Source organism: Lepisma saccharinum, chromosome 19 (genome assembly GCF_977018435.1).
Source record: "Lepisma saccharinum chromosome 19, izLepSacc3.1, whole genome shotgun sequence".
In the NCBI taxonomy this organism is placed as follows: domain Eukaryota; kingdom Metazoa; phylum Arthropoda; class Insecta; order Zygentoma; family Lepismatidae; genus Lepisma; species Lepisma saccharinum.
The window spans coordinates 40,698-64,437 of record NC_139247.1 but is presented as its reverse complement, the minus strand read 5'-3'; the positions used below and the strand labels follow the sequence as shown (position 1 = coordinate 64,437).

At 44.7% G+C, this 23,740-nt stretch overlaps 1 pseudogene; it reads right to left on the bottom strand.

The window, feature by feature from the left end:
• Nucleotides 1-14,736: 14,736 nt before the first annotated feature.
• LOC146003203 (large subunit ribosomal RNA) lies at nt 14,737-23,703 on the bottom strand (annotated as a pseudogene).
• Nucleotides 23,704-23,740: the final 37 nt, after the last annotated feature.

The following is a 23,740-nucleotide window of genomic DNA, read 5'->3' as shown; positions in this document are numbered from 1 at the left end:
TTGCGTAATCTATACAATACCTCACAAAAATAGCAATTACGTTAAACATTGATATCTAGAGTACACTTACACGATTAAAATAATGAGAGCACGACTTGTCGGAAAACATTTTCCCTTATCTACAGTGATCACAACAAAGATGAGAGATACATTGGTTGAAAATACATTTGTTCACACTTGAAGGATTGATCTAACTTATTTCAAATTTTACTAAAGATGAGAGATAATGATTAAAAATACACCAAATGCATTTGTTCATACTTGAACGATCGATCTAGCCTTATTTCAAATTATACTATAGATGAGAGATAATTACACATTTGTTCAAACATGTTTCAAATTACACTGCGGCACAACACAAACTGAAACATACACGTGTCAATTTCACAAAGGCTGAATGTCCTCATTTCTTATTGCATCCGAGTGTGGTGCGCTGGTTGGTTTCCTCAGCATGTTTTGAAGGGTTACCGATGTTAAAGCACTCTGGTAGGGACGCGTGTAAAACTTGTAAGTGTTCTCAGCCGTGGTGAGCGAATGGCTCATCAAACCTGCCAGATCGTTCCTTTCGTTCGGCGCTTGGGAGTGTACAAGAGAAACAGCCGTCTTTCTCATAACCCTGGAGGTAATCTTGGTGTTGCACCCAGCCTGGGCCCATATACTCTGTATGCAGTGTGAAAATTGGGAAACCGACATCCTCTTCCCTCCGTCTGTAACGAAGACAAAGTCGTGATCGGGGAAACAGCCGGGTCTAATGTTTTCAACGTAGGTCTTCAAATGGCCGTACACTTTGTGGGTGACGCAAATGTTAGCAGGTCCACAGTGTGCCGCCGTCTTGTGATCATGAACTCTAATGACGTGCACATCACGTTTCCCTTTCTCCACCTGTACCTGCAAGCAGGAAGTCTCCTGGAATTCCTTCAGTGTCATGTTTACAATTGCTGACGGCCTTTGCGCGGTGGAGAGTAGAATCTGCAACAACAAGTAGTTGCGGACAGTGGTGCGATCAGCTCTTGATGGCGTGAAGCTTTCGTCCGAAGTTACCTTCCGCAGAATCTCCTCGAAGCGCCGGGATACCGGCCCATTTTCAAACTTTGACACATTTTCGGGGGTTACGGCATTTTTCTGTTCTATTTCCATCACCTCGGATCGCCTCTTCTTCTCCAGAACTCGGAACGACTTTGCCCATTTCTGGTAGTGACCGAGACAGCATCCAGCTTGCTCGGAAGAAACCAATTTCCGCTGCAGCGCAAATTTCACAAGGTTCGACAGAGAACCGAGGTAGGAGAGGCAAGTTCCCGGTCTTCGGTCGGCCAGGCTGTCTTCGAAAAAAGCTCTAGTCTTGGAGATCCCTCGAGCCGAAGCTAACTCGTTCAGATGTTCCAAGCAAGCAAAGTCAATCGCCGACTTTGCCTGAAATGCATGTTGATCCACTATCCGACGTTCCCTTACGAGCCCGCCATCCAGCGTCCCAAGCCACGACCGAAAATTTGCATACAGTCGTTCCGATATCACAGATCTTGCATCCACCACATCCTCTTCATATTCTCCACCAGCACCATCTTCATCCTCTCGGCACGATCTTGAGTCGACTCTCATTCGCCGCTCCTCTGCAAGCAGACCTCTGTAGTCCTTGGAACTCCTGTCGTATCCGTGAACCACCACCAAATGCTGGTCCAACCTCCTCACCTTAGCAGGGCAGCCGGAAATCGGGCAAACTTTCAAACGTCTCTTTTGAATGCTTTTCCTCAAAGAGCTTGGCAAGTAACGGAATGCAGAAGACTTCTCGCGGCTCCATCCGTGTTTGTTTCTGAGATGCCTCGGGACGTCCATCATGGAAATTCCGCAAGCCGGGCACACCTTCCTGTTGCGTGCACGCTTGTTTTCCTGGAGACAAAAGAAAACAAAGTTTTACTTTACATCTTAATTACCATTTTCATTCACAATGAAACATAAAGAGCACATACAGGTAAGAGGATTGCAAGTGTACGACGATAAAGCTGTCAATCAGAACATATCAGGTGTTGCTGAATGAGGAAAGGCAGATGCGAAAGTGCTTAAAACAATGCAGAAAGTTGATATTTTGAATGAGAACAAATGTTCGGATAAAATGCCGTAAACGTATCTAAACCAATGCAGAATGTTGAATCACTACCTTCACTTAAAACGAAGATTAAACTCACCATCCAGGGGAGATGCCAGAACAAGTTCCACCGTAACCGCTCGCCCGCGCACCGTCTTGCTCCAGCTATCAAAGAGAGACCTCGTCAAGAGGTTGCAGAGGCGTCAACTGAGGATAAGCACGCTCGAACGTAGGCTTTGTGTTTCCATATTGACTGTGCTCCTAGAGCACGCTACATGATTTGTGCTTCGATGGAATCCAAAGGACCCTGCAGCATTTGCGCCTCAATGGAAACTGTGCTTAGATAGGATTCCACTTTAAACTGTAGGTCCAGTCCTGATTAGCCTTTCTGTGCATAAAGTGGACTTGAGACAACAATTAAATATTCATTTTTGCGATTAAACTAAATGATTCGGGTCGCACTTGAAACTGTATGTCCAGTCCTGATTAGCCTTTCTGTGCATAAAGTGGACTTGAGACAACAATTAAATATTCATTTTTGCGATTAAACTAAATGGTTCGAGTCCCACTTTAAACTGTAGGTCCAGTCCTGACTAGCCTTTCTGTGCATAAAGTCCAGTCCTGATTAGCCTTTCTGTGCATTAAGTGGACTTGAGACAACAATTAATTATTCATTTTTCCGATTAAGCTAAATGGTTCGGGGCCCACTTTAAACTGTTGGTCCAGTCCTGATTAGCCTTTCTGTGCATAAAGTGGACTAAAGACAACAATTCGATCATCATCAACCACGGTTATATCATAACTGTTATATGTATTTCATTTCTTTAACCTTTAACAAAACCAAAATGTTCATTACAAAAACAAGAAGCAAAAATGGTTTAAATAAAATTCCTCACGTACAGTTTTTAAAACGTAAATATACTTTTATTTCTTAAATAAAAACAATCAAACAATTAAAATAAATATGGAAATACCAAATTTTATAAAAATATCAATAGAAGAAAAAACGCATAACATATTTTGAATTAGAGAAATTATTCAAAAAAATATTGATCAAAACAAAAACAAAGAAACCAAGAAATTAAACACATTTATAAAATAATCCGTCGTCTCCTACGATGCCCGAACCCAGCCTCTGGAAAGGGCCATCATATCCTTATATTCTCTCGTCCCCTTCACCATCCCGTGCTGTTGCACAAGATGCTGCCCCATCTTCACAACAGTCCCCTGGCAGCCCTCCATCCTACACCTGAGGCGGCGGCCAGCATTCCTTATTCTCCTCTTCCCCTCGGAGGAGGCAAAGTACATCTCCATCATCTTCCTCGAGTAAGAGTGCCTCCTCCGCAGGTGTCGAGGAACTGCAGCAGACTCCTCCCCGCACTCTGGGCAGATCTTCTGAAAAACACAAAGGCATGAGTTTAACACTGACACGCATAGATTTATCGATTTACAATTAAATACAGGCAGAGAGGGAACATTTGAATTTCAACGAATTACTCACCTTGCGCCTTATGTTGTTCCTCTTCTCTTTCAGTGCGGGTAGAGGTGGGGGAGCCGGAGCCTCAAGTTGTTGTTGTTGTTCGGGCATCACCTCCTCTATATGTTGTTGCGGTGGGAAATGCTGTGTTTCTTGTCGCTGCAAAGACAAGAATGAAAACAAAATAGCTGTAGAAACGGCAACAACATTTTAAAAGATTGCACACACGAAAATACAAGTGAAACATCGTCTCTGTTACCGTACTCAACTTACTATTAACTCCTCTACGATCTTCAAGGATCTTTCCAGTTGCTCCACAGACATATTCTCGGGTTCCGGGATTCGCAACTCCCTCTTGTCAAGTTCAAGTTGCACCAATTCGCCCGAAATGGAGTCCAGGAATTTAATATCTTCGTCGGTAAGGCCTCCTTCGACTGGCGTTGCATAATTCGGCAGCATAGGATCGTTACTGTTGGAGAAGAAAGGTATTCGTTTAATGAAAAGACATCGTTATGCGCGTGGCACAAAATAACACAACAAATAGCGCATTTTAAAATCCACACACTCACCTGAAATCCATCTTGAGATTTTGGATTCGCTTCCTTTCAGCTCCAAGACAAGCAATGCAATGAAGGGAATAAGAAACGGTTGCCCAAGGAAGATTTCCAGTTCGAATTTAAATTACGAGGTAATTTATTGGTCAGTCAATCGGATTTACGCGACCGACCGGCCGAAGAAGAAGGGAGGGGGTGGGGGAGAAATGTAGCTGGACTCCCAAAGCAGGTATCTGAGAACCGTGCAAGACCGGTTTCTCCCACCATCGAGTGTCGAAAGTCTACTTCCCAGCCATCTGTGCAGCAAACACCCTATAAACGGTTTCTCAAACCCAAAAATGTAGCGAAAGACCATGGGTGACCATGTTTGATTCTCCATTTGAAATTCAGTGTAAATGCTAAACTATAACGGTTTTTTCAAGTTTGAATTGCAAAGTCACTTTTGGCGGGAATGTTTCAAAATTCGATAGGATGCAAGATGCAACATTGCACTACAATAATTAAAGTAAGGAAAGCTAAGCGCAACGGTTATAGTAAGTTTTTTTAATGAAAAATCGCAAGGGTGCTCGTTCTGATGCTGTTTCACCGACTCATAAATCAACCTATTTGTCCCCTTCAAATGAAAGATATCGCTAAGCGCTTTGAATTGGTGAAAGGGGAAGGTCATCGGAAGATAGCGTGACGGTATGGTAACAAGCAGGTTTAGGGTTCGAGTCACGGGAAATGTTTGATTCTCCATTGGAAATTCAGAGTAAATGCTAAATTATAACGGTTTTTTCAAGTTTGAATTGCAAAGTCAGTTTTGGCGGGAATGTTTCAAAATTCGATAGGATGCAAGATGCAACATTACACTACAATAATCAAAGCAAGGAAAGCAAAGCGCAACGCTCTGAGTAAGTTTTTTGAAGCAAAAATCCAAAGAATGCCCGTTCTGATGCTGTTTCACCGACTCATAAATCAACGTATTTGTTCCCTTCAAATGAAAGATATCGCTAAGCGCTTTGAATCGGTGAAAGGGGAAGGTCATTGGAAGATAGCGTGACGGTAAGGTAACATGCAGGTTTAGGGTTCGAGTCACGGGAAACGTTTGATTCTCCATTTGAAATTCAGAGTAAATGCTAAATTTCAACGGTTTTTTCAAGTTTGAATTGCAAAGTCACTTTTGGCGGGAATGTTTCAAAATTCGATAGGATGCAAGATGCAACATTGCACTACAATAATTAAAGTAAGGAAAGCTAAGCGCAACGGTTATAGTAAGTTTTTTTAATGAAAAATCGCAAGGGTGCTCGTTCTGATGCTGTCTGAAGCCGTTCTGATGCTGATGTTAAACTGGTCCCAGCAGACGCATCGCGCTAACCCCTAACGCAGGGTGGTAGGCGAAGAGAAGGTGACGGTAAAGTAAGCAGTGGGTGGAGTGTTCGAGTCACGGGAAATGTTTGCAATTAAACCAACTATGTAGCTATCACCCAATATAGGGTTACTTAAACCCATAAATGTAACAAGAGGCCATGGGTTTTGCCGCAGAAAGACCAATTTGTATTAGGGATTAGGTTATCTTCTTCGATCGTGGTAACCGAAATCCAAGCTCCGTATGTAACGAAAGTCCATATTTTCTTTCCGAGACTGTTGCACAAATAAGAGGAACGATATACGAGACCAGCACAAATTAAAAAGCCAATTTGTAAGGTTCAAATGGAAGATAGCGCTAACCACTGAGCCACTGTGACAGAGGAAGGTCCCTGGAAGATAACTTAAACGTGACGTAATCGGGAGGTGTAGTGTTCGAGTCACTTTAATATTTTTATTCTCCATTCGAAATTCAGAGTAAATGCTAAATTATAACGGTTTTTCAAGTTTGAATTGAAAAGTCAGTTTTGGCGGGAATGTTTCAAAATTCGATAGGATGCAAGATGCAACATTACACTACAATAATCAAAGCAAGGAAAGCAAAGCGCAACGCTCTGAGTAAGTTTTTTGAAGCAAAAATCCCAAGTGTGCCCGTTCTGATGCTGTCTGAAGCCGTTCTGATGCTGTTTCACCGACTCATAAATCAACGTATTTGTCCCCTTCAAATGAAAGATATCGCTAAGCGCTTTGAATTGGTGAAAGGGGAAGGTCATCGGAAGATAGCGTGACGGTATGGTAACAAGCAGGTTTATGGTTCGAGTCACGGGAAACGTTTGATTCTCCATTTGAAATGGAAGATGCAACATTACACTATCCAACTTCGAGCTAGCGACTTCAAATTTTACACACAGGTAGATCAAGTAAAGAGAACAAAAAAAAACACTCTGTTGTGTGTTTGTCGGCCTACACAAGCATCTACTCTACAGCAAGAGATCTCTGCCGGCACATGTGCAAGTTGCAAGGCGATGCATACGTTTTCTGCAGGCCAAACTTTTCATTCTAAAACACAGAAACAAACATCTTTCCTTCGCAAGAAATTACAGTGATAAAGTTCCCCTTCAGCTTAAATATGCTACCTATGCACCTTGGGAAAACGACTGACAGATGTAGTCTAAAACTTACAACATATAAAATAAAAAAAAATTGGCAATGACACACACAAATATCCTCCTCCGTTTTCTTCCCAGCTTGACTTTCTATTCGGGTTTCGCTCCACAGATTACCGTCAAGGGCAAAAATTCTGGGAGAATAAAGCATCCCAAGAAACTTGTACAAGCAACGCAATGTGACAGTGACACAATAATATCCTCCTCTGTTTTCTTCCCAGCTTGACTTTCTATGCGGCTTTTGCTCCAGAGATTCCCGTCAAAAGTAAAAGTTCTGGGAGAATAAAGCTTCCCAGCTTTACTTTCTATTCGGCTTTTTCTCCAGAGATTACCGTTAAAGGTAAAAGTTCTGGGTGAATGAAGCTTCCCAGCTTGAATTCTATTCGGCTTTTGCTCCAGAGATTACCGTTAAAGGCAAAAATTCTGGGAGAATAAAGCATCCCAAGAAACTTGTACAAGCAACGCAATGTGGCAGTGACACAATAATATCCTCCTCTGTTTTCTTCCCAGCTTGACTTTCCATTCGGCTTTTGCTCCAGAGATTTCCGTTAAAGGCAAAAAAAAATCTGGGAGAATAAAGCTTCCCAAGAAACGTGTACAAGCAACGCGACAGTGACACAATATCATCCTGCTCTGTTTTCTTCCCAGCTTGACTTTCCATTCGGCTTTTGCTCCAGAGATTGCCGTCAGAGCTAAAAGTTCTGGGTGAATGAAACAAACTTCTAAAAGCACGGTAATGTGGCAAAGGCATACGCACACACAAACAATTCTCCTCCTGAGTTTTCTTCCCAGCTTTACTTTCTATTCGGCTTTTGCTCCAGAGATTGCCGTTAAAGGCAAAAAAAATTCTGGGAGAATAAAGCTTCCCAAGAAACTTGTACAAGCAACGCGGCAGTGACACAATATCATCCTGCTCTGTTTTCTTCCCAGCTTGACTTTCCATTCGGCTTTTGCTCCAGATATTGCCGTCAAAGCTAAAAGTTCTGGGTGAATGAAACAAACTTCTAAAAGCACGGTAATGTGGCAAAGGCACACACACACAAACAATTCTCCTCCTCAGTTTTCTTCCCAGCTGTACTTTCTATTCGGCTTTTGCTCCAGAGATTGCAGTTAAATGCAAAAATTCTGGGAGAATAAAGCCTCCCAAGAAACTTGTACAAGCAACGCAACGTGGCAGTGACACAATATCATCCTCCCCTGTTTTCTTCCCAGCTTGACTTTCCATTCGGCTTTTGCTCCAGAGATTCCCGTCAAAGGTAAAAGTTCTGGGTGAATGAAACAAACTTCTAAAAGAACGGTAATGTGGCAAAGGCACACCCTCACAAACAATTCTCCTCCTCAGTTTTCTTCCCAGCTTTACTTTCTATTCGGCTTTTGCTCCAGAGATTACCGTTAAAGACAACAATTCTGGGAGAATAAATCTTCCCAACAAACTTGTCCAAGCAACGCAACGTGGCAGTGACACACTATCATCCTCCTTTGTTTCATTCCCAGCTTGACTTTCCATTCGGGTTTTGCTCCAGAGATTACCGTCAAAGGCAAAAATTCTGGGAGAATGGATCTTCCCAACAAACATCTACAAGCACCGCAATGTGGCAAAGGCACACCCTCACAAACAATTCTCCTCCTCAGTTTTCTTCCCAGCTTGACTTTCTATGCGGTATTTGCTCCAGAGATTACCGTTAAAGGCAAAAAACAATCTGGGAGAATAAAGCTTCCCAAGAAACTTGAACAAGCAACATAATGTGGCAGTGACACAATATCATCCTCCTCTGTTTTCTTCCCAGCTTGGCTTTTTGTTCGGCTTTTGCTCCATAGATTTCCGTTAAAGGTAAAAGTTCTGGGTGAATGAAGCTTCTCGACAAACTTCTAAAAGCACGGTAATGTGGCAAAGGCACACCAACACAAACAATTGTCCTCCTCAATTTTCTTCCCAGCTTTACTTTCTATTCGGCTTTTGCTCCAGATATTGCCGTTAAAGGGAAAAATTCTGGGAGAATAAAGCTTCCCAAGAAACTTGTACAAGCAAGGCAATGTGGCAGTGACACAATATCATCCTCCTCCGTTTTCTTCCCAGCTTGGCTCTCTGTTCGGCTTTTGCTAAATAGATTACCGTTGAAGGTAAAAGTTCTGGGTGAATGAAGCTTCCCAGCTTGACTTTCTATTCGGCTTTTGCTCCAGAGATTGCCGTTAAAGTAAAAAAATAATCTGGGAGAATAAAGCTTCCCAAGAAACTTGTACAAGCAACATAATGTGGCAGTGACACAATATCATCCTCCTCTGTTTTCTTCCCAGCTTGGCTTTCTCTTCGGCCTTTGCTCCATAGATTACCGTTAAAGGTAAAGGTTCTGGGTGAATGAAGCTTCCCAGCTTGGCTTTCTGTTCGGATTTTGCTCCATAGATCACCGTGAAAGGTAAAAGTTACGGGTGAATGAAGCTTCCCAGCTTGACTTTCTATTCGGCTTTTGCTCCAGAGATTGCCGTCAAAGGCAAAAAATAACCTGGGAGAATAAAGCTTCCCAAGAAACTTGTACAAGCAACATCATGTGGCAGTGACAGAATACCATGCTCCTCTGTTTTCTTCCCAGCTCGACTTTCTATTCGGCTTTTGCTCCAGAGATTGCCGTCAAAGCTAAAAGTTCTGGGTGAATGAAACAAACTTCTAAAAGCACAGTAATGTGGCAAAGGCATACGCACACACAAACAATTCTCCTCCTGAGTTTTCTTCCCAGCTTTACTCTCTATTCGGCTTTTGCTCCAGAGATTTCCGTTAAAGGCAAAAATTCTGGGAGAATGGATCTTCCCAACAAACATCTACAAGCACCGCAATGTGGTAAAGGCACACAAATCTGCTTCTGTTTTCTTCCCAGCTTGACTTTCTATGCGGTATTTGCTTGAGTTTCTATTCGGCTTTTGCTCCAGAGATTGCCGTTAAAGGCAAAAATTCTGGGAGAATAAATCTTCCCAACAAACTTCTAAAAGCAGGGTAATGTGGCAAAGGCACACACACACAAACAATTCTCCTCCTCAGTTTTCTTCCCAGCTTTACTTTCTATTCGGCTTTTGCTCCAGAGATTGCCGTTAAAGCAAAAATTCTGGGAGAATAAATCTTCCCAACAAACTTGTCCAAGCAACGCAACGTGGCAGTGACACACTATCATCCTCCCTTGTTTCATTCCCAGCTTGACTTTCCATTCGGGTTTTGCTCCAGAGATTACCGTCAAAGGCAAAATTTCTGGGAGAATGGATCTTCCCAGCAAACATCTACAAGCACCGCAATGTGGCAAAGGCACACAAATCTGCTTCTCTGTTTTCTTCCCAGCTTGACTTTCTATGCGGTATTTGCTTGAGTTTCTATTCGGCTTTTGCTCCAGAGATTGCCGTTAAAGGCAAAAATTCTGGGAGAATAAATCTTCCCAACAAACGTGTCCAAGCAACGCAACGTGGCAGTGACACACTATCATCCTCCCTTGTTTCATTCCCAGCTTGACTTTCTATTCGGCTTTTGCTCCAGAGATTGCCGTTAAAGGCAAAAATTCTGGGAGAATAAATCTTCCCAACAAACTTCTAAAAGCACGGTAATGTGGCAAAGGCACACACACACAAACAATTCTCCTATTCAGTTTTCTTCCCAGCTTTACTTTCTATTCGGCTTTTGCTCCAGAGATTGCCGTTAAAGGCAAAAATTCTGGGAGAATAAATCTTCCCAAGAAACTTGTCCAAGCAACGCAACGTGGCAGTGACACACTATCATCCTCCCTTGTTTCATTCCCAGCTTGACTTTCTATTCGGCTTTTGCTCCAGAGATTGCCGTTAAAGGCAAAAATTCTGGGAGAATAAATCTTCCCAACAAACTTCTAAAAGCACGGTAACGTGGCAAAGGCACACACACACAAACAATTCTCCTCCTCAGTTTTCTTCCCAGCTTTACTTTCTATTCGGCTTTTGCTCCAGAGATTGCCGTTAAAGGCAAAAATTCTGGGAGAATAAATCTTCCCAAGAAACTTTTACAAGCAACGCAACGTGGCAGTGACACAATATCATCCTGCCCTGTTTTCTTCCCAGCTTGACTTTCCATTCGGCTTTTGCTCCAGAGATTTCCGTCAAAGGTAAAAGTTCTGGGTGAATGAAACAAACTTCTAAAAGCACGGTAATGTGGCAAAGGCATACGCACACACAAACAATTCTCCTCCTCAGTTTTCTTCCCAGCTTTACTTTCTATTCGGCTTTTGCTCCAGATATTACCGTTAAAGGGAAAAATTCTGGGAGAATAAAGCTTCCCAAGAAACTTGTACAAGAAAGGCAATGTGGCAGTGACACAATATCATCCTCCTCCGTTTTCTTCCCAGCTTGGCTCTCTGTTCGGCTTTTGCTAAATAGATTACCGTTGAAGGTAAAAGTTCTGGGTGAATGAAGCTTCCCAGCTTGACTTTCTATTCGGCTTTTGCTCCAGAGATTGCCGTTAAAGTCAAAAAATAATCTGGGAGAATAAAGCTTCCCAAGAAACTTGTACAAGCAACATAATGTGGCAGTGACACAATATCATCCTCCTCTGTTTTCTTCCCAGCTTGGGTTTCTCTTCGGCTTTTGCTCCATAGATTACCGTTAAAGGTAAAAGTTCTGGGTGAATGAAGCTTCCCAGCTTGGCTTTCTGTTCGCATTTTGCTCCATAGATCACCGTGAAAGGTAAAAGTTACGGGTGAATGAAGCTTCCCAGCTTGACTTTCTATTCGGCTTTTGCTCCAGAGATTGCCGTCAAAGGCAAAAAATAACCTGGGAGAATAAAGCTTCCCAAGAAACTTGTACAAGCAACATCATGTGGCAGTGACAGAATACCATGCTCCTCTGTTTTCTTCCCAGCTTGACTTTCTATTCGGCTTTTGCTCCAGAGATTCCCGTCAAAGCTAAAAGTTCTGGGTGAATGAAACAAACTTCTAAAAGCACAGTAATGTGGCAAAGGAATACGCACACACAAACAATTCTCCTCCTGAGTTTTCTTCCCAGCTTTACTCTCTATTCGGCTTTTGCTCCAGAGATTGCCGTTAAAGGCAAAAATTCTGGGAGAATGGATCTTCCCAACAAACATCTACAAGCACCGCAATGTGGCAAAGGCACACAAATCTGCTTCTGTTTTCTTCCCAGCTTGACTTTCTATGCGGTATTTGCTTGAGTTTCTATTCGGCTTTTGCTCCAGAGATTGCCGTTAAAGGCAAAAATTCTGGGAGAATAAATCTTCCCAACAAACTTCTAAAAGCACGGTAACGTGGCAAAGGCACACACACACAAACAATTCTCCTCCTCAGTTTTCTTCCCAGCTTTACTTTCTATTCGGCTTTTGCTCCAGAGATTGCCGTTAAAGGCAAAAATTCTGGGAGAATAAATCTTCCCAAGAAACTTTTACAAGCAACGCAACGTGGCAGTGACACAATATCATCCTGCCCTGTTTTCTTCCCAGCTTGACTTTCCATTCGGCTTTTGCTCCAGAGATTTCCGTCAAAGGTAAAAGTTCTGGGTGAATGAAACAAACTTCTAAAAGCACGGTAATGTGGCAAAGGCATACGCACACACAAACAATTCTCCTCCTCAGTTTTCTTCCCAGCTTTACTTTCTATTCGGCTTTTGCTCCAGAGATTACCGTTAAAGGCAACAATTCTGGGAGAATAAATCTTCCCAACAAACATCTACAAGCACCGCAACGTGGCAGTGACACACTACCATCCTCCTTTGTTTCATTCCCAGCTTGACTTTCCATTCGGGTTTTGCTCCAGAGATTACCGTCAAAGGCAAAAATTCTGGGAGAATGGATCTTCCCAACAAACTTCTAAAAGCACGGTAATGTGGCAAAGGCACACAAATCTGCTTCTCTGTTTTCTTCCCAGCTTCACTTTCTATGCGGTATTTGCTCCACAGATTACCGTTAAAGGCAAAAATTCTGGGAGAATAGATCTTCCCAACAAACTTGTACAAGCAACGCGGCAGTGACACAATATCATCCTGCTCTGTTTTCTTCCCAGCTTGACTTTCTCTTCGGCTTTTGCTCCATAGATTACCGTTAAAGGTAAAAGTTCTGGGTGAATGAAGCTTCCCAGCTTGGCTTTCTGTTCGCATTTTGCTCCATAGATCACCGTGAAAGGTAAAAGTTACGGGTGAATGAAGCTTCCCAGCTTGACTTTCTATTCGGCTTTTGCTCCAGAGATTGCCGTCAAAGGCAAAAAATAACCTGGGAGAATAAAGCTTCCCAAGAAACTTGTACAAGCAACATCATGTGGCAGTGACAGAATACCATGCTCCTCTGTTTTCTTCCCAGCTTGACTTTCTATTCGGCTTTTGCTCCAGAGATTCCCGTCAAAGCTAAAAGTTCTGGGTGAATGAAACAAACTTCTAAAAGCACAGTAATGTGGCAAAGGAATACGCACACACAAACAATTCTCCTCCTGAGTTTTCTTCCCAGCTTTACTCTCTATTCGGCTTTTGCTCCAGAGATTGCCGTTAAAGGCAAAAATTCTGGGAGAATGGATCTTCCCAACAAACATCTACAAGCACCGCAATGTGGCAAAGGCACACAAATCTGCTTCTGTTTTCTTCCCAGCTTGACTTTCTATGCGGTATTTGCTTGAGTTTCTATTCGGCTTTTGCTCCAGAGATTGCCGTTAAAGGCAAAAATTCTGGGAGAATAAATCTTCCCAACAAACTTCTAAAAGCACGGTAACGTGGCAAAGGCACACACACACAAACAATTCTCCTCCTCAGTTTTCTTCCCAGCTTTACTTTCTATTCGGCTTTTGCTCCAGAGATTGCCGTTAAAGGCAAAAATTCTGGGAGAATAAATCTTCCCAAGAAACTTTTACAAGCAACGCAACGTGGCAGTGACACAATATCATCCTGCCCTGTTTTCTTCCCAGCTTGACTTTCCATTCGGCTTTTGCTCCAGAGATTTCCGTCAAAGGTAAAAGTTCTGGGTGAATGAAACAAACTTCTAAAAGCACGGTAATGTGGCAAAGGCATACGCACACACAAACAATTCTCCTCCTCAGTTTTCTTCCCAGCTTTACTTTCTATTCGGCTTTTGCTCCAGAGATTACCGTTAAAGGCAACAATTCTGGGAGAATAAATCTTCCCAACAAACATCTACAAGCACCGCAACGTGGCAGTGACACACTACCATCCTCCTTTGTTTCATTCCCAGCTTGACTTTCCATTCGGGTTTTGCTCCAGAGATTACCGTCAAAGGCAAAAATTCTGGGAGAATGGATCTTCCCAACAAACTTCTAAAAGCACGGTAATGTGGCAAAGGCACACAAATCTGCTTCTCTGTTTTCTTCCCAGCTTCACTTTCTATGCGGTATTTGCTCCACAGATTACCGTTAAAGGCAAAAATTCTGGGAGAATAGATCTTCCCAACAAACTTGTACAAGCAACGCGGCAGTGACACAATATCATCCTGCTCTGTTTTCTTCCCAGCTTGACTTTCCATTCGGCTTTTGCTCCAGAGATTACCGTTAAAGGCAAAAAAAATTCTGGGAGAATAAAGCTTCCCAACAAACATCTACAAGCACCGCAATGTGGCAAAGGCACACAAATCTGCTTCTCTGTTTTCTTCCCAGCTTCACTTTCTATGCGGTATTTGCTCCACAGATTACCGTTAAAGGTAAAAATTCTGGGAGAGTAAACTTGCTCCTTCACAAACTTCTCGGCCATGCACCATCAACAGCACTTTGCATTAAGTGACAACATATACTCCCAGCTTGGCTTCGAATGTGGACATGCTTTTTATTCTTCACTTACTTTATAGTTAAGTTCAACCTAAAAGGCAAATCTTTCTGCTTTCGTTCTCTACAGTTAGTTTCTAACTGCAAAAGAAACAACATTTTTCATTGCCTCCCAGGCTAACCTGGGAGGTGTTTCTCGTTTGGTCGGCTGGGTCGAAACCCCCAAGTCCGGCGATCCGCCACCTGCCGGAAGCCCCGGTCGCCAGCACCCGGTGAAGGTGTCGGCTTCCGGTTTGGGAGTCCTCCCCCGGTCGAAACCGGGGTCTGGACTCCCGACGGAGGTCCCGGAGGGACCTCCTAACATAATGGGAGTTGTTTAATCAGGTGCCGTGAAGCCGACATCACGAACCTGCAAGCGAGGGCTGCCTTTCAACGGGTCGCCACCGTACGGAGGCTTCACCGCTCACGACGCCCCGCCAGATACTCAAGTCGTCTACGAGTGGTTCAAGGGTCCCTACTTCCAAGTGCTTGATTACCCCGTGAATCCCCATCTAGAATCCCAAAGACCTCGGTCAGTGGGGCAAGTGGGCGGAGTCTCGATGGCACTACTCGCGGGGAGCCTTGGGTGAGTTTCCCCACCCGTTTGGTGGCTCCCCGCCTTACCGGTCCCCCGTGAGGGGGTCCAGCGTTGGTGGTTCTGCCTTTGAGAGTGCAGGGACCCACGGTCACGCAGCTCCGGGCACGGCTTCGGCCTTAGAGGCGTTCAGGCTTCAGCCGTCGGACGTAGCTTCGCACCAAGGTTCGATCGAACCGGCGCGGTACCATTGGTCCGAACCTGGGGTTCCTCTCGTACTAACCAGGATTACCTTGGCCGCGTTCTAAACGCCAGGAGGATAAAATTAACCTGTTTCACAACGGTCTAAACCCAGCTCACGTTCCTTGTTGGTTGGTGAACAATCATACGCTCGGGGAGCGCTGCGTCCCCACGGTAAGAAGAGCCGACATCGAAGGATCAAAAAGCCGCGTCGCTATGAACGCTTGGCGGCCACGAGCCAGTTATCCCTGTGGTAACTTTTCTGTCACCTCCCGCCGAAGATCCTTCGGACGGGGAGGATCGATAGGCCCCGGTTTCCCGGGTCCCACCCGTACTGAGGGTGCGGATCAGGGCGGCTTTTGCCCTTTCGCTCTACCCGAGGTTTCTGGCCTCGGTGAGCCGCCCTTAGGACACCTGCGTTATCCTTTGACAGATGTTCCGCCCCAGACGAACTCCCCACCTGCCGTTGTCCCCAGATCGGGTCGGCCCCCTGTCCGGCACGGACCAGGAGTCGAGTCCGGTCCGGCCGGCCAGTAGCAGGGGCCTTGGTTCATGAACGGCGTGCGACGAGGCCGGAGCCCCGACGCCCGCGTCCCGCCCAACCGGGTGAGTCGGGAAACCGTGAGAGTAGTGGTATTTCACCGGCGGGCACCCGAAGGAGCCCTCCCACTTATGCTACACCTCGTCACGTCTCCCGACAGCGGCAGACTAGAGTCAAGCTCAACAGGGTCTTCTTTCCCCGCTGACATTCTCCAAGCCCGTTCCCTTGGCTGTGGTTTCGCTAGACAGTAGGTAGGGACAGAGGGAATCTCGTTAATCCATTCATGCGCGTCACTAATTAGATGACGAGGCATTTGGCTATTCCACAGGGCCTAGTAGCCTCGTCTTTCCCAAACAATATGTTTGGTATGTCATTTATAGGATATCTATACAGATAAAATATGAGGTCCTTTGTGCACGGGACTCTTCAGGATGGCATCCCTACGGATGTTTCACCTTTGTTCCCTTTTGTGCCACGAAGCAATCCCTCTAAAAAAAAAACAGGGAAAAATTCTGATCCATAATAAATATTGTTCAACCAATCAACAAGGTGAGCTTATGACAGGTTAGTTAAATTAAAAATATTATTATATCCATAAAATATAGTAAAAGTTATTTTGATGCCAGTAACATTTGGCATATGTCTAAAAGATCCATTAAAATAATGTAATATTGAAATTACCTGAAATTGCTAGTGAAATATAAACTCCAGCATTTATCAAATTCATTTTGAGTCCAAATGACCATTTAGAATTCTAATACTAGTCCTGATAGCGATTAAGCTAATGGTCTTCATTAATTTATAAGAGTAAATTCCTAATTTCTTTAGAGAAGTTACCGTTCCAGATGGTAGAGCTCCTCTTGAACCCACAATGATGGGTGTATGCACTATTGTTTTAACATTAAGTTTGTCTATAAGTACAGGATTTAACCTTGAGTATTTTCTGACTTTTTCATGGTGGGCTTCTTTAAGTGATTGCCCACTTTCTAATCTTACTGTAACGTCTGTTACATAAGCAGTATCTCCTTTTATAGCTACTAAATCTGGTTTTAGAATTTCATTATTGTTAATAAATGTTTGCTCCTTAGCTATTCTCATATCCTGTAAGTTCTTTGAGATTAGATCCGTAATTTCATCGTGTCTTTTCACTCTTAATCCTTTATTAGCTGGGCATTGGCCCAGGACGTGACCCATGGTTTCAGGTGAAGCCTGACATCGTCTGCACAGATCGCTGGATACGCATTTTGCAATTTTCAATATTGAGTTTAAACCCACAGTGTTGGTTCGCATCCTGAGAAAATCATTGTACATATTAGGTTTAAGCAAATCTGGGTCGAATAAAACCATATTGGATTTTGGGTCGTCCTTAAAATATTCTATACCCATACCTTGTATGGGTTTGGATTTCCAATCCGAGAATGACTTAACCTTTAAATGATTCTTGGCTAGGTTTATTTGCTTAACGTTTAATTCTCCCGATATTCCCAATGTTTTAGCAATGGCTTTGGATCTATTTTCTAAATTTGTATATTGGTACAAAAATGTCACATTGCTATCCTTTGAAAGTTTAAACTTATTCCAACTATTTAAGATTGCTAATTGGACGATGTTTGACATCTTAGGGATCCCTAAGCCTCCATCCCTCCTTCTAGAGTAGAAGAGCGAGTCTGTCGTGTTACTTGGAATTTTATAAATGATCTTGTGAAATTTCCTGGTTTCGAAATCTATTTTCTCTAGGAAATTCTTAGAGAGCCCTGCATTTGTCCAGTTGTATTGGAGTTTGGGTAAAATATACTTACATACTATGGTTGATTTTTGATGAGGTTTGAGTGATAGTTTGCAAACATTGGTGAGAATTTGTTGAAATCTTTGTATGGTAAATTTATTCGATATTCCCTGTGCAACTGTATACGGGTTGCCTAAGTACTCAAATGGTTCATCACACTTAACAGTTTTAATCGGTATACCTGTAATGTACAATGCCGGTTCGGAAGAAATCCAATTTCGTTTTGAGTTTTCTATGGCAAATCCAATACACTTGTTATGAGCTAGGGTCATATCAAGTTTACCTAGTTCTTCAACCACTAAATCTAATTGTAACTGCATGTCATCTTCTTTGGTTGTGAAAAGTATTATATCATCTGCGTAGGCTAGTGCGGATAGATTTTGATTGTCAAGGGGGATTCCTAGATTTGTAGATTTAAGATCTTTAATGATCTGGTCGAACACCAGATTGAACAGAAACGGACTTAGACAGTCTCCCTGTTTGATACCTCTATTGATATTAATTAGTTTACCTTCAATTAGTGTTTGTGCTCCTTGATACATACTTTCAATCACAGCTATTATATGTGGGTGTAACCCTTTGCTTTGCAAAGCAGCTATTATAGCTTTGTGAGGCACTGTATCAAATGCTTTACTAATGTCGATGGTGCAACCAATCATCTTTCCCTTACTCTGTTTCTTTGTATAATATATTATCTTATCCAGTAGAAATGCGTTAACAGAGCAACTTGTACCTTTTATAAAACCTTTCTGTTCATCACAAAAGTCTATTGATGTTCTTAGTGTCTCATCAACTATACTTGTGAAGAATCTGCATAAAATTGAGCTGATTGTAATAGGTCTCCAGTTGCTGACGACCCTTCTGTCCTTCCCTGCCTTTGGAATAAAGATTGTACGATTCTTATTCCAACATTTAGGGAAATATCCCGTGAACCAAATTAGATTGATCAATAATGTTAATGTTATATTTATGCCTTTAGTTCTAAGGTGACATCTTTTCAAACCATCAGTACCAGCGGCACTGTCCTTAAGTTTTTTAAGCTTATTATTAATTCTTGCGTGAGAAATTGGTTTTAACATTCTACTGTTATTGTCTTTTTTAATTGGATCATAATCGAAGTCAAGTCTATTTGATCCTTCTGATCCCCATAAGTCCTCATAGAATGTAACAAAGTCATTAGCCGTTGGTTTTTCTTCTGTTTCATTCAGGAATTCGTTGGAATTTTGCATAATAGAGTCGGCTATTTTCTGGGGGCACTTCCGAAATACTGCTTGAGTTTTCCCATACATTTTGGATTTTTCATTTTTGTTACATGAATTCTTGGGATGTTGTTTTCTTATAACTTGGTCTGCTTCTTGGTTTGTAGTTTTAAGAGTTGTGGTAAGTTCATCTATAATGATGTCAATCTCTGTTTCTACCTTTTTCCTACCCTGGTTAAAGAAACTTTTAATCTTTGCATCAATTTGTCTCAACTCAGAGTTCGGATTAATGGGTAGAGATCGAATCATTTCCATGTATGAATCGTGATCTATATATGAACGATCAGGGATCGATTGGTCCTTTCTATTAGGTGTATCCATTTGTGGATCGTTTTGATCATCGCAAATCATTGATATTTCAGAGATCCCTTTCCCCCCCATAGAAAGAGGTATTCCAAAATAGGATCCTTCCATCCCTGATCTATCATATGTCCGTTCTTCGCAACCTAGCTGCTGATAATGAGATGGTTCTATCTCTTGATACGGCCGTTCCATGGTCGAGAGGCCCGTTTCTTTTACTATGTCCTTTTGCGGACCATTGGTGTCACAATTATCTGCAATTGTAACTAAAGCCCCTATTCCCCCCCGTGAACTATTGTGCTTACAACAGGGCGTCTCCACCATGGACTGATCGTATTTTTGTTTCTTATTATCGATCTGAGAACCAATAGCTTCAGAAGTGGACGTCTCCATCCTGGAGTGATCATGCTCTTGTTTCTTATTACCTGTTATGAATGTTTGAACATTACCCAAAGGGGTACTTACATGTTTGTTAGACTTATATACATGCTGTACTCGGTAGTTTCGTAGTGCGTTCTTGCGAGGTGCGTCCAGGGCTGAGACATCACTATTTGAGTAGTCATCCTCTTCAGAGGATGACTCACTTGATAAATCCAAGTCAGAAGAACTAGAAAACCCAGTAATGAGGCTACTCCTATCTAGCACATCAAATGCATTACTGCGCTTACGCAGATTATAACGGCCTGAGGGGCCCTCTCCCAGAATAGGAGATTCTTGTCTAGTATCCTCCCTGAATTGTACCAGCGAGGATGAGATGTTGTTAGTTTTCGTAGGAGATAGGGATAGATCAAATCCCATATCTATTTGTTTAGGGTCATTAAATTTCTTAGGGAGTTTACCCTGTAAGGTTAGTTGTCTTCTCTTATCTCTAAATTGTCGCAATGACTTATTGGGAAATGTAGCAATTAGTTTATTCCTTTTAGTCTCTAAATCTAACAATTCCATTTCTATGTCAATGAACCTTTCGGTTTCTTCGATAGTCCATGCTTTGAGTCTATTAGGATTCATCTTAGGTTTAGCTGTTGGTCGTATTCTTTTAGTCTTGACGCTGTTCCAATATTCGCGATGGGTGGCTCTTTGATGTTGTCCCAAACCGTTAGCTGTTTTAAATCTTCTATTACAGCTCTGTGCATTACTAGTAACACTACAGACAAATCTCAATTTGGATATATCTTTAGGTTTACATTTGGGGTAGTGTGTTTCCATAGCATGAGCGCCGCTCCATAGTTCTTTGCATTTAGAACACTGAAACATTAAATTCTTCTGGTGATCAGATTTATAATGTTTCATAATATTCGTACCTGAAGTGAATATTAAGTTTTTATGCTTCTCGCATTGGAACAACCCGTCATTTGTATTAGAGACTATTGGGAATCCAACTACAAAGTAGTTTTTGTCTATTTCAATATGTAAAGATTCCTCGAGTAACGAAATCGTCAAATTATTATCATTGGTGATGATACTAGCGTCCATACTATCATTCCTATTATTACCCTTACAACTAACCGCTAGCCGGCCGGTTTCTGCCGTCTCGTCCTCGAGGAGCGAATTCGCTCCCCGGGGACGAGCCGTTGCCCGGTGGTGACCTCTTGGAGGCTCATCCCTCAGCTGAGGGATGGACCGGCCGGTGGCAATTGCATTGCCGATCTCGTCAGACATGTTTATAAAATACAATGCGGATACAATGCAGACTAACAAATACTGTAAAATAATAAATAAATAAAATATATAAATAGAGATATAAGTTATAAATATATAAAAATAAATAAAATAGGGTGGTATCACCGGTACACACTCGGTGGTCAAGAATAAAATTGCGAGATCGGTCCAAAAGAAGTGTTCTTCGTGATTCTTCTTCCTGTCGAGTTGTTTCTATGTAAAGACTTGTCACGTACTTTTCTCCTACTGAGTAAAGTAAACTAATACAATTGCCATGCACCTGTCTTAAGAGAGTCATAGTTACTCCCGCCGTTTACCCGCGCTTCCCTGAATTTCTTCAGCGCGACATTCAGAGCACTGGGCAGAAATCACATCCCGTAAACACCCTTCCAGGCTTTCGGGATGCTTTGTTTTAATTAAACAGTCGGATTCCCCTGGTCCGTGCCGGTTCTGAGTCGACCGTTCGTCGGCGGCCGACTCGAGGGGAGGCACTTTCCCCCCAAAGCCCAGAAAAGGGCAAGGGGTTAGGTGCGTTCACCTCAGAGAGCCCAGGGACGCTCGCGGAAGTCCGACGCGCGGTCCAAGCTTGGAACAACCCCGGAAGGATGTCCCTCGCTAAGACCCACGCCGGACCGAACCCGCGGTGGCCCCCCGGGCCCCGACCGGCCCCGGTCCCCAGAGCCAATCCTTGTTCCGAAGGTACGGATCCAGATTGCCGACTTCCCTTACCCACATTAGTCTATCGTCAAGAGGCTCTTTACCTCGGAGGCCAGATGCGGATTCGGGTACGGCCAGGCCTCGGGACTCTGCTGCGCTGTTCCCACCAAGATTTTCAAGGTCCGACGGGCACCCGGGGAAACCGCACCCAACTACGGTTCTCTTAGCTTTCCCCAGTGTCCCCTTCTCCTTCTGGGAAGATTCCGGGGAGCGTAGGGGATCGCTCTGACAGAACAGACAACTCTGCCCCCGGGACCCGACAGATTCTCCTGGTGCCACCAGTTACCTGGACTTACGGACTTCGAGGGAACCCGCGACGCACTCCCGGTCCCGAGACGCGGCGGAGGGCTGGATACCCCACTTCCCTTTCGACCGCGGCCGAGACGCCGGCGCCTCGCGCTAACCACTACACCTCTCCCGGTGGCAGCGCGAAACTGACCCGACGCATCGGTGGGAGTTTTCCGCGGTCTAAGGACCGGCTCACCCGCCTGCAACTGCTGTTGAGGCGGAACCCTTCTCCACGTCTGACCTCAGCGAGGTCTCATCAGATTATTTGCTACTACCACCAAGATCTGCAACGACGGCGGCTCCAGGCAGGCTCGCGCCCAGACCCTTCCACGCTCACCGCCGCGCCCTCCTACTCACCGCCGCATCATTCTTGCATTGATGCCAATGCATTAGCATTGCGGCGGCGGCCGGGTATAGGCACGACGCTCGATTGCCATCCATTTTCAGGGCCGGTTGCTTCGGCAGGTGAGTCGTTACACACTCCTTAGCGGATGCCGACTTCCATGGCCACCGCCCTGCTGTCTTGAGCAACCGACGCCTTTCATGGTTTGAGCAGCGTCGATTCAGGCGCCTTAACCCGGCGTTTGGTTCATCCCACAGCGCCAGTCCTGCTTACCAGGAGCGGCCCACTGAGCACTCGGGTCCAAGAAGGCCCCGCTTCGCCCTAGGGGCAAGCGGGACCTCCATCCCGTTCAGAGTTTGAGAGTGGGTCGAGGCCGTTTCGGCCCCGAGGCCCCCGGTCATTCGCTTTACCGGGATGGACCCCCCTTGCGAGCGCCAGCTGTCCTGAGGGACACTTCGGAGGGAACCAGCTACTAGACGGTTCGATTGGCCTTTCGCCACTATGCTTAGCTCAGACGGTCGATTTGCACGTCAGAGGCGGTTCGGACTTCCACCAGGGTTTCCCCTGGATTCGTCCTGGCCGAGCATAGTTCACCATCTTTCGGGTCCCAGCGAGTGGGCTCTTAGGTACGATCCCCGCACCCGGAGGTGGGAGATCGCCCCGGGACTGCGCGAGGGCCCTTCGTTGAGCGACTCCGGGTCACCTCGATCGTCCCAGTCGCTTTGACTGCGCCTTCGGGTTTAGTGATTCCCTTAGACTCGCCCACGCGCTAGACTCCTTGGTCCGTGTTTCAAGACGGGTCGGATGGGCCACTCGTTGAACACCGCACGGGCCCGGGGCTCACAGTACGCCCCCCGCGAACCCCCGGACGAGCGGGGGACGGGGGGGACACTGCCAGGCACGCCACATTGCTGCGACCTCTACGCCTTCCGCCTAAAAACGGCGGCGGATCCCCAGGCCTGCCCATGAGCCGTCGGGTTCCGTCCGGGTCACCGGGGGTTCTCCGGACGAGCCGGAGAGCTCCACCCCAGGCCCTTAGGACGGATCCCAACGAGCCGCGGTGCCCTACCGGGCGCGGAATGAAGGGGGACAGTCCCGGACGCACCCTCGCAGACGGGAGGTCCCTAAGGAAGGGGACAACCCCGCTCGGGGGCCGGAGACTTGGTCCTTAACCCTTGAATCACCTTCCCCCATCGAACTCTCGAGCTCCATCCGTTTGACCCCCAGGCGGTTTCACGTACTGTTGAACTCTCTCTTCAAAGTTCTTTTCAACTTTCCCTCGCGGTACTTGTTCGCTATCGGTCTCGTGGTGATATTTAGCCTTAGGAGGAATCTACCTCCCACTTAGGGATGCATTCCAGAGCATCCCGAATCCTTGGGAAAGCGCCCAGCCCGACTCGGCAAGGCGGAGGTTCGCACGGGCCTAGCACCCTCTGTGGGATGTTGGTCCTTTCAAGTTACACTTAGAACCTCCCGCCGAGCGGGATTTACGGACGCTCCCTTCCACCAAATCGCCCGCCGGCTCGGATAACCGTGCCGGAGGCTTGGGTGACGGGCTTCTCCCTTTTCGCTCGCGGCTACCGAGGGAATCATTGTTATTTTCTTTTCCTCCGCATATTGATATGCTTAAATCGTGCGGGTGGTCAACCCTGAGTCGAGGTCGGGTGCTAACTTTAAATTTCGGTTTCCTAGGAGGTCCG